The sequence below is a fragment of the Cebus imitator genome, unplaced genomic scaffold (assembly GCF_001604975.1).
Source record: "Cebus imitator isolate Cc_AM_T3 unplaced genomic scaffold, Cebus_imitator-1.0 Scaffold266, whole genome shotgun sequence".
Taxonomy (NCBI): Eukaryota; Metazoa; Chordata; class Mammalia; order Primates; family Cebidae; genus Cebus; species Cebus imitator.
This window is the reverse complement of record NW_016107581.1, coordinates 1,679,472-1,686,945: the sequence shown is the minus strand read 5'-3', so window position 1 is coordinate 1,686,945 and position 7,474 is coordinate 1,679,472. Positions and strand designations below refer to the sequence as shown.

The window sequence follows — 7,474 nt, the reverse complement described above, 5'->3', positions numbered from 1 at the left end:
AAAAAAAAAAAAAAAAAAAAAGTCCATCATATTATGGTTTGCAATCAGGAAAAAAGGTGATAACAAACTAAATGTCCATAACTAAAAGAATGGATGCATTGATTATAATGAAATACCCTAGCTTGAGCTTGGTTATAATGAATACATTTTAAACAATCCTGCCAACTCCATTTTGCCCACCCTGAGCTATGTTTGCCCACTCTGAGTTATGTAGGGCATTCTGTTCCCCAAGCTTGTGGTCTGAGACACCTGCCATCTTTGTCACCCATTTTCTGAGAAACGGGGCCCACTGACCCTGTACACCCTGTATCTGTAACTGTGTAACTGCTACCCCACATCCTGAGTAAAAAAACAATTTTAAGTAGAACTTTTTGTTAGACAACCCTCCCCCCCCACTTCCCTTAACCTGCTCCTTCGGCTTCTGTAAACCGCCCCTGACCCTAAACTGGTATAAAAATGTGGACCGCCCTTTGTTCTTGGCCAAGAGGTTTGGGCTCTAGCTGACTCTCGGATGCCGGCATAAAGGTGGACTCTCAACACCCTCAGTGCGTGGCGCTTCTGTTTAAAGTCGCTCGGGTATACCAATAATATGATCACTGCATTAATTCTGTAGTGCAGTTAACATGAATTGCTGAAACCACAGGTTAAATATTGATGAATATTCACAATATTGGTTAAAATTAAACCGCAGAAGAAATTGTACAGTATGACACCAAGCAAATACAATTTTTAAGTAATATAGAAAATGTTATTTAAACTATAAGCAAAATATATGAGACATGAAGGGAGATAAAGACCTCTTTCTCCATAGTGGTACAGCCGGAGGAGGAGGATGCATTCCAGAAATTTCATACGCTGCTTCAATTTTATTTAAAATATTTTATGTATTGCCTATATGTTTTATTTTAAATAATGGGCAAGGATAATACAAACTCTGCAGAAGCATCATGTTTTCTCCTGCCCACATTAAAGATGGTCCAGATGCTTGCACCGACCCCACTGACCCCCCACAGCCAACATGACAACCGGAAGTCTTGAGACCTTACTTCCCTCGATTCTCAGAAAGCTCTCCTTCTCTGTAATCATTATCCCAAAAGAAGCTGAGAACTAGTGAAACTGAAGCCTAAGGGGATTCTCCCGTTTGTCCCATCCTCCCTAAAGTCACCGCCTGCTGCTTTCCTGGAGCGCTTACCAGGTGAGTTTCAGGAGCCCCAGGGTACAGAAGAAGAAGCGGAGGCTTGTTGCTAGGACACTGCCAGGTTGCTGTGTTCAGTTCCCCTTGGTCACCAGGAAAGGGAAACCCCAAAGGGAGAAGTTCATAGGAAGCTGTCAGAAAGAGAAACAGGACCCTCCCCTTGTTAAAAAAGAGGAAGCGTGAAAAAAAAACCCCAGGAAATTCTGCGTCCTGTTAGAGCCTAATTTTTTTTCCAAGTTGCTTTTGCCAAGATGTGACTTTGACAACTTTAGCCACCTCTCTCGTACTCAATTATTTAAAGTTTCTATAATAATAATTGTTATACTAATGTTCATGTTAATAGTAAGAATTTTACATTGCAGCTGTAATACTTTCAATATTAGAAGTGTCAGCCTAAACAAACATATGAAAGCTTTCTTTAAAAAAACAACAGTGTTTATATGGGAATAAAGCATTGCAATTGGGTATATGCACACCATAATAAACTATGCCTATATTCAGGTGAGGGAGAAGAAAAGGAAAAATCAGTTAGGTAGACAGCTAAGGATGGTCCTCAGAGAAGCAGACTGAAAAAATCACAGCTACACATAAAAACAGAGTAGCCTGGGGAACACTCAGACTGCAGTGCACACGTAAGCAGGGAGATAAGTAGGCAAGGCCCAGCATAGAAGCCTTTTGTTCTTCCTGTGACTAACAGATTCCAAGAAAAAAGTTCGCTCCCTTTTTCAGATGTATACACTGTGGGCTTCCTAGGAGCTTGTCTAGGGAAAACAAACCCACAGTTATATACACAGGAGAAGCTATGCTTTGTGCTTACCTAGAGACATTCCACTGCTGCATAGATAGGGAGAGTATACAGACAGTTTTACAGATACTTAAACAGCTATAGAGATGAGAGGAGTTTCTAATAAGAGTTTTTGCATTCAACTGTAAAATGGTTCCCCTCTCTGCTGTGGTGAGCTTTCTTCTTTTGCTTAGTAAATGCTCATTGCCACCTCACCCTTTGCATCCATGCTCCTTAATTTTCTTGGTCCTGAGACAAGAAACTTGGATAACACCTGAGACAACAAACCTATTGGCCCTGACCTGTTTCACAGGGACATAAAGGAAGGCAAAAATGGAGAGGATTGCATATTGTTTTGAAGTAATTAGCCTTGACTACAGAGATCAATAATGTGTTTTGAAGTAATTAGCCTTAACTACAGAGATCAGTAATGAGGGTGACATACGTCTGAGGTTGGACAGGCAGTTGCTGGGCAGCTGTCCTTGCAGAAGTATTTTTTTGTTTAAGGTTGCAATTAGCTTTATGCAATGTTGGGGATATTGTCATCTTTTTCATTATCAGGCACTCAAGTGTGAGACCACTCTCTTCATTGCCTTTCTGACTCATTTATCAGGGGTTTCTTAACATTAGTGACTCCATTTTTGTTCTCACAACTTTCACATTTCTCCTTGTAATCAAGATCTTTCTCTGAAAAAAGCATCGATCAATCATTCTGTAATTTGATTTTTTTTTTTTTTTTTTTTTTTTTTTTTTTTTTTTTTTTTTTTTTTTTTTTTTTTTTTTTTTTTTTTTTTTTTTTTTTTTTAGAGAGAGTCTTGCTCTGTTGCCAGGCACCAGGGTGGAGTGCAGTGGCACAACCTTGTCTCACTGCAACCTCCCCCACCTGGGTTCAAGCAATTCTCCTGCCTCAGCCTCCTGAGTAGCTGGGACTACGGGCATGTGCCACCATGCCCAGGTAATTTTTATATTTTTAGTAGAGACGGGTTTTCACCATGTTGGCCAAGATGGTCTCAATCTCTTGACCTTGTGATCCGCCCGCCTTGGCCTCCCTAAGTGCTGGGATTATAGGCGTCAGCCATCGCGCCCAGCCTTGTAATTTGATTTTGATGTCCCTCAACACCAGGATGGACCTGTCTCAGTTGCTCGTCTCATCCCATGTTGTGGGGAGTGATTGGTGACTAGGAGTCAATGTCAAAACCACTTTTGGGGCTGGGCGTGGTAGCTCATGCCTGTAATCCTAGCACTTTGGGAGGCTAGGCTGGGAGCATCACTTGAGCTCAGGAGTTTGAGACCAGCCTGGGCAACATAGTAAGACTTCATCTCAAAAAACAAAAAAACAAAAAACCCACCACTTTTGGGCAACAAGGAGGGTTCAAAGGCAGTGGTTCTCAGGCTAAGTCTACATGGAGTCCATTAGTGTGTTCTTTTTTTTTTTTTTTGGAGACGGAGTTTCGCTCTTATTACCCAGGATGGAGTGCAATGGCGTGACCTCGGCTCACCGCAACCTCCGCCTCCTGGGTTCAGGCAATTCTCCTGCCTCAGCCTCCTGAGTAGCTGGGATTACAGGCACGCGCCACCATGCCCAGCTAATTTTTGGTAGTTTTAATAGAGACGGGGTTTCACCATATTGACCAGGTTGGTCTCGATCTCTTGACCTCGTGATCCACCCGCCTCGGCCTCCCAAAGTGCTGGGATTACAGGCTTGAGCCACCGCGCCCGGCCTCATTAGTGTGTTCTGTAGGCTTTTCGTATCATTTCAAAGTGGTGGGCCAGCATTATTTTGTTAGGAGTTGTACTGCTATAAAAACTTAACAAGTAACAGATACAAAGTCTTAAAAGGAGAAATACAAAGTAAGGGGAAATACAAATTAGTTGCAATATCAGTTTCAGTTTCCATTCATGCAAACTGAATTTGTGGTTATGCAGTTATGAAACTCAAAAGTTTTTTTCCTTTGGGTACATAGGTCTCAGAGGAATTTAACTCATAGGAATTTTTATCAGAGGAGTTTATCCAGATATAGCATGTAGTATTACCAATTACACAGACATTTTCTTATCTAACCATGGGATACTAGAAGATTTCTTATATTTTGTTAAGTTATAAGCAGAAGCAATGCCTGTGAAATTTCAGTTATACCATTATCCTGCTGAGCTGAAAAAGTAATACTAAGTGGGGCAAAGGCTAATTATGATATGGAGTCTTGTTCCAATGTCTTGGGAAAAGTTCTACAGCATAAAAACATCAACTTTTTCTCCTGGTTTGTAGATTGAATGTCTCCAGGCATGATATTGGGCAGTTTAGTGAACTATTTATATGGCCTATACATCAGCTGTAAGACTTATTCCTTAACATTCGTCTAGTTTTGGTTTCTAGGGCTTTAAGAACAGAGTGGTATCTGGGCCCGGTGGCTCACACCTATAATCCCAGCACTTTGGGAGGCTGAGGTGGGCAGATGACCTGAGGTCAGGAGTTCAAGACCAGCCTGGCCAACATGGTGAAACACCATCTCTACTAGATATAGGTGATGGGGAGGAAGGCAGCAAACCACATTGCCATGTATGTACCTATGCAACAATCTTGTGTGTTCTTCACATGTACCCCCAAACCTAAAGCGCAATAAAATATATATTAAAAAAAATACAAAAATTAGCTGGGCATGATGGCAGGTATCTGTAATCCCAGCTACTCGGGAGGCTGAGGTAGGAGAATTGCTTGCACCTGGGAGGCAGAGGTTGTAGTGAACTGAGATTACAAGGTTGCACTCCAGCATGGGCGACAGAGTGAGACACTGTCTCAAAAAAAAAAACCAGAGTGGCTTTTGTTTCAAGTTGGAGAAATTGTAGCCAAATATTGGGGAAAATTAGGAGAATTCAGGATCTAGTTTAGTCTACAGGTAGATAACAAGAACACGGAAACAGTGCACAGGGCCACAACCTAAAAACAGGCGTGTTACAGTTTTTATTTAGAAATGTAATGTTTCACTGGGGACGGTGGCTCATGCCTGTAATCCTAGCACTTTGGGAGGCCGAGGTGGGTGGATCACGAGGTCTGGAGATTGAGACCATCTTGTAACATGGTGAAACCCTGTCTTTACTACAAATACAAAAAATTAGCCAGGTGTGGTGGCACGCGCCTGTAGTTCTGGCTACTAGGGCGGCTGAGGCAAGAGAATTGCTTGAACCTGGGAAGTGGAGGTTGCAGTGAGCTGAGATCACGCCACTGCACTCCAGCCTGGACGACAGAGTGAGACTCCTTCTCAAAATAAATAATAAATAAATAAATAAATAAATTTTCTCACTATATTGATTATATACAAATCTCAGATTTTAAAAACCTCATGAGGCTATGTAGCCAAAGCAAAGCAAACTCTACATATTTACAGTTGTAAGTTTCTTGGGTCTGCCAGGAGGTGACAGCTCTTATCACTCACTATAGTATGGGAACTCTTTGTGTGTACCTATGCAACAATCTTGCATGTACCCCAAAACCTAAAATGCGATTTAAAAAAAAGTATGGGAACTCTTAAAGTCAGGCATTTTGTTCACATTCTTAACATGACATTTGGCAATATAGCCAGTGTTTCCAACTGTGCTTTGCTTATAAAAAGAGACAGAGTTGGCCGGGCGTGGTGGCTCACGCCTGTAATCCCAGCACTTTGGGAGGCCGAGGCGGGTGGATCACGAGGTCAAGAGATCGAGACCATCCTGGTCAACATGGTGAAACCCCGTCTCTACTAAAAATACAAAAAATCAGCTGGGCATGGTGGCGCGTGCCTGTAATCCCAGCTACTCAGGAGGCTGAGGCAGGAGAATTGCCTGAACCCAGGAGTCGGAGGTTGCGGTGAGCCGAGATCGCGCCATTGCACTCCAGCCTGGGTAACAAGAGCGAAACTCCGTCTCAAAAAAAAAAAAAAAAAAAAAAAAAGAGACAGAGTTTTACTATGAGATGTGTGAGCCTTGTGCTATTGGTATCTTCTAAATATACAATCATGTCATCTGCAAATAGAGAAAATTTGCCTTCCTCTTTTCCTAATTGAATACCCTTTATTTCTTTTTCTTGCCTGATTGCTCTGGCTAGAACTTCCAATACTATATTGAATAGGAGTGGTGAGAGAGGGTATCCTTGTCTTGTGCCAGTTTTCAAAGGGAATGCTTCCAGTTTTTGCCTGTTCAGTATGATATTGACTGTGGGTTTGTCATAAATAGCTTTTATTATTTTGTGATATGTTCCATCAATACCTAGTTTATTGAGGGTTTTTTAGCATAAAGGGCTGTTGAATTTTATCGAAGGTCTTCTCTGCATCTATTGAGATAATCATGTGGTTTTTGTTTTTGGTTCTGTTTATGTGATGGATTACATTTATAGACTTACTTATGTTGAACCAGCCTTGCATCCCTGGGATGAAGCCTACTTGATCGTGATGAGTAAGCTTTTTGATGTGCTGTTGCATTCTGTTTGCCAGCATTTTATTAAAGATTTTTGTGTTGATGTTCATCGTGGATATTGGCCTGAAGTTTTCTTTTTTAGTTGTGTCTCTGCCCAGTTTTGGTGTTAGGATGATGTTGGTTTCATAAAATGAGTTGGGGAGGATTCCCTCTTTTTGGATTGTTCGGAATAGTTTCAGAAGTAATGGTACCAGCTCCTCTTTGTACGTCTGGTAGAATTCGGCTGTAAACCCATTTGGACCTGGGCTTTTTTAGTTGGTAGGCTATTTATTGCTGCCTCCACTTCAGCCCTTGTTATTGGTTTATTCAGAGTTTCAACTTCTTCCTGGTTTAGTCTTGGGAGAGTGCAAGTGTCCAGGAATTTATTCATTTCTCCCAGATTTACTGGTTTGTGTGCATAGAGTTGTTTGTAGTAATCTTTGATTGTAGTTTGTATTTCTGTGGAATGGGTGGTGATGTCCCCTTTATCATTTTTTATTGCATCTATTTGATTCTTCTCTCTTTTCTTTTTTATTAGCCTGGCTAGCGGTCTATCTATTTTGTTGATCTTTTCAAAAAACCACCTTCTGGATTTGTTGATTTTTTTGAAGGGTTTTGTGTGTCTCTATCTCCTTCAGTTCGGGTCTGATCTTAGTTATTTCTTGTCTTCTGCTAGCTTTTGAGATGTTTTGATTTTGCTCCTCTAGCTCTTTCAATTTTGATGATAGAGTGTCGATTTTAGACCTTTCATTGCTCCTCATGTGGGCATTTATTGCTATAAATTTCCCTCTGGACACTGCTTTAAATGTGTCCCAGAGATTCGGGTACGTTGTGTCTTCATTCTCGTTGGTTTCAAAAAACATCTTTATTTCTGCCTTCATTTCATTGTTTATCCAGTCGACATTCAGGAGCCAGTTGTTCATTTTCCATGAAGTTGTGCGGTTTTGAGTTTGTTTCTTAATCCTGATTTCTAATTTATTACACTGTGGTCTGAGAGACTGTTATGATTTCTGTTCTTTTGCATTTGCTGAGGAGTGATTTACTTCCAATTATGTGGTCGATTTTAGAGT

General features: G+C 41.1%; 1 protein-coding gene across 6 annotated transcripts in view; it reads right to left on the bottom strand.

Moving 5' to 3' along the window:
* Positions 1 to 1,340, bottom strand: part of CARD8 (caspase recruitment domain family member 8) — a 23,126-nt gene extending 21,786 nt beyond the window's left edge. For all 6 annotated transcript variants that reach the window (XM_037728458.1, XM_017500440.2, XM_017500443.2 and 3 more), the window contains exon 1: positions 1,193 to 1,340. The gene's annotated coding sequence lies outside the window, so the exon portion shown is untranslated. The remainder of the gene's footprint in view (positions 1 to 1,192) is intronic.
* Between the last annotated feature and the right edge of the window lie 6,134 nt (positions 1,341 to 7,474).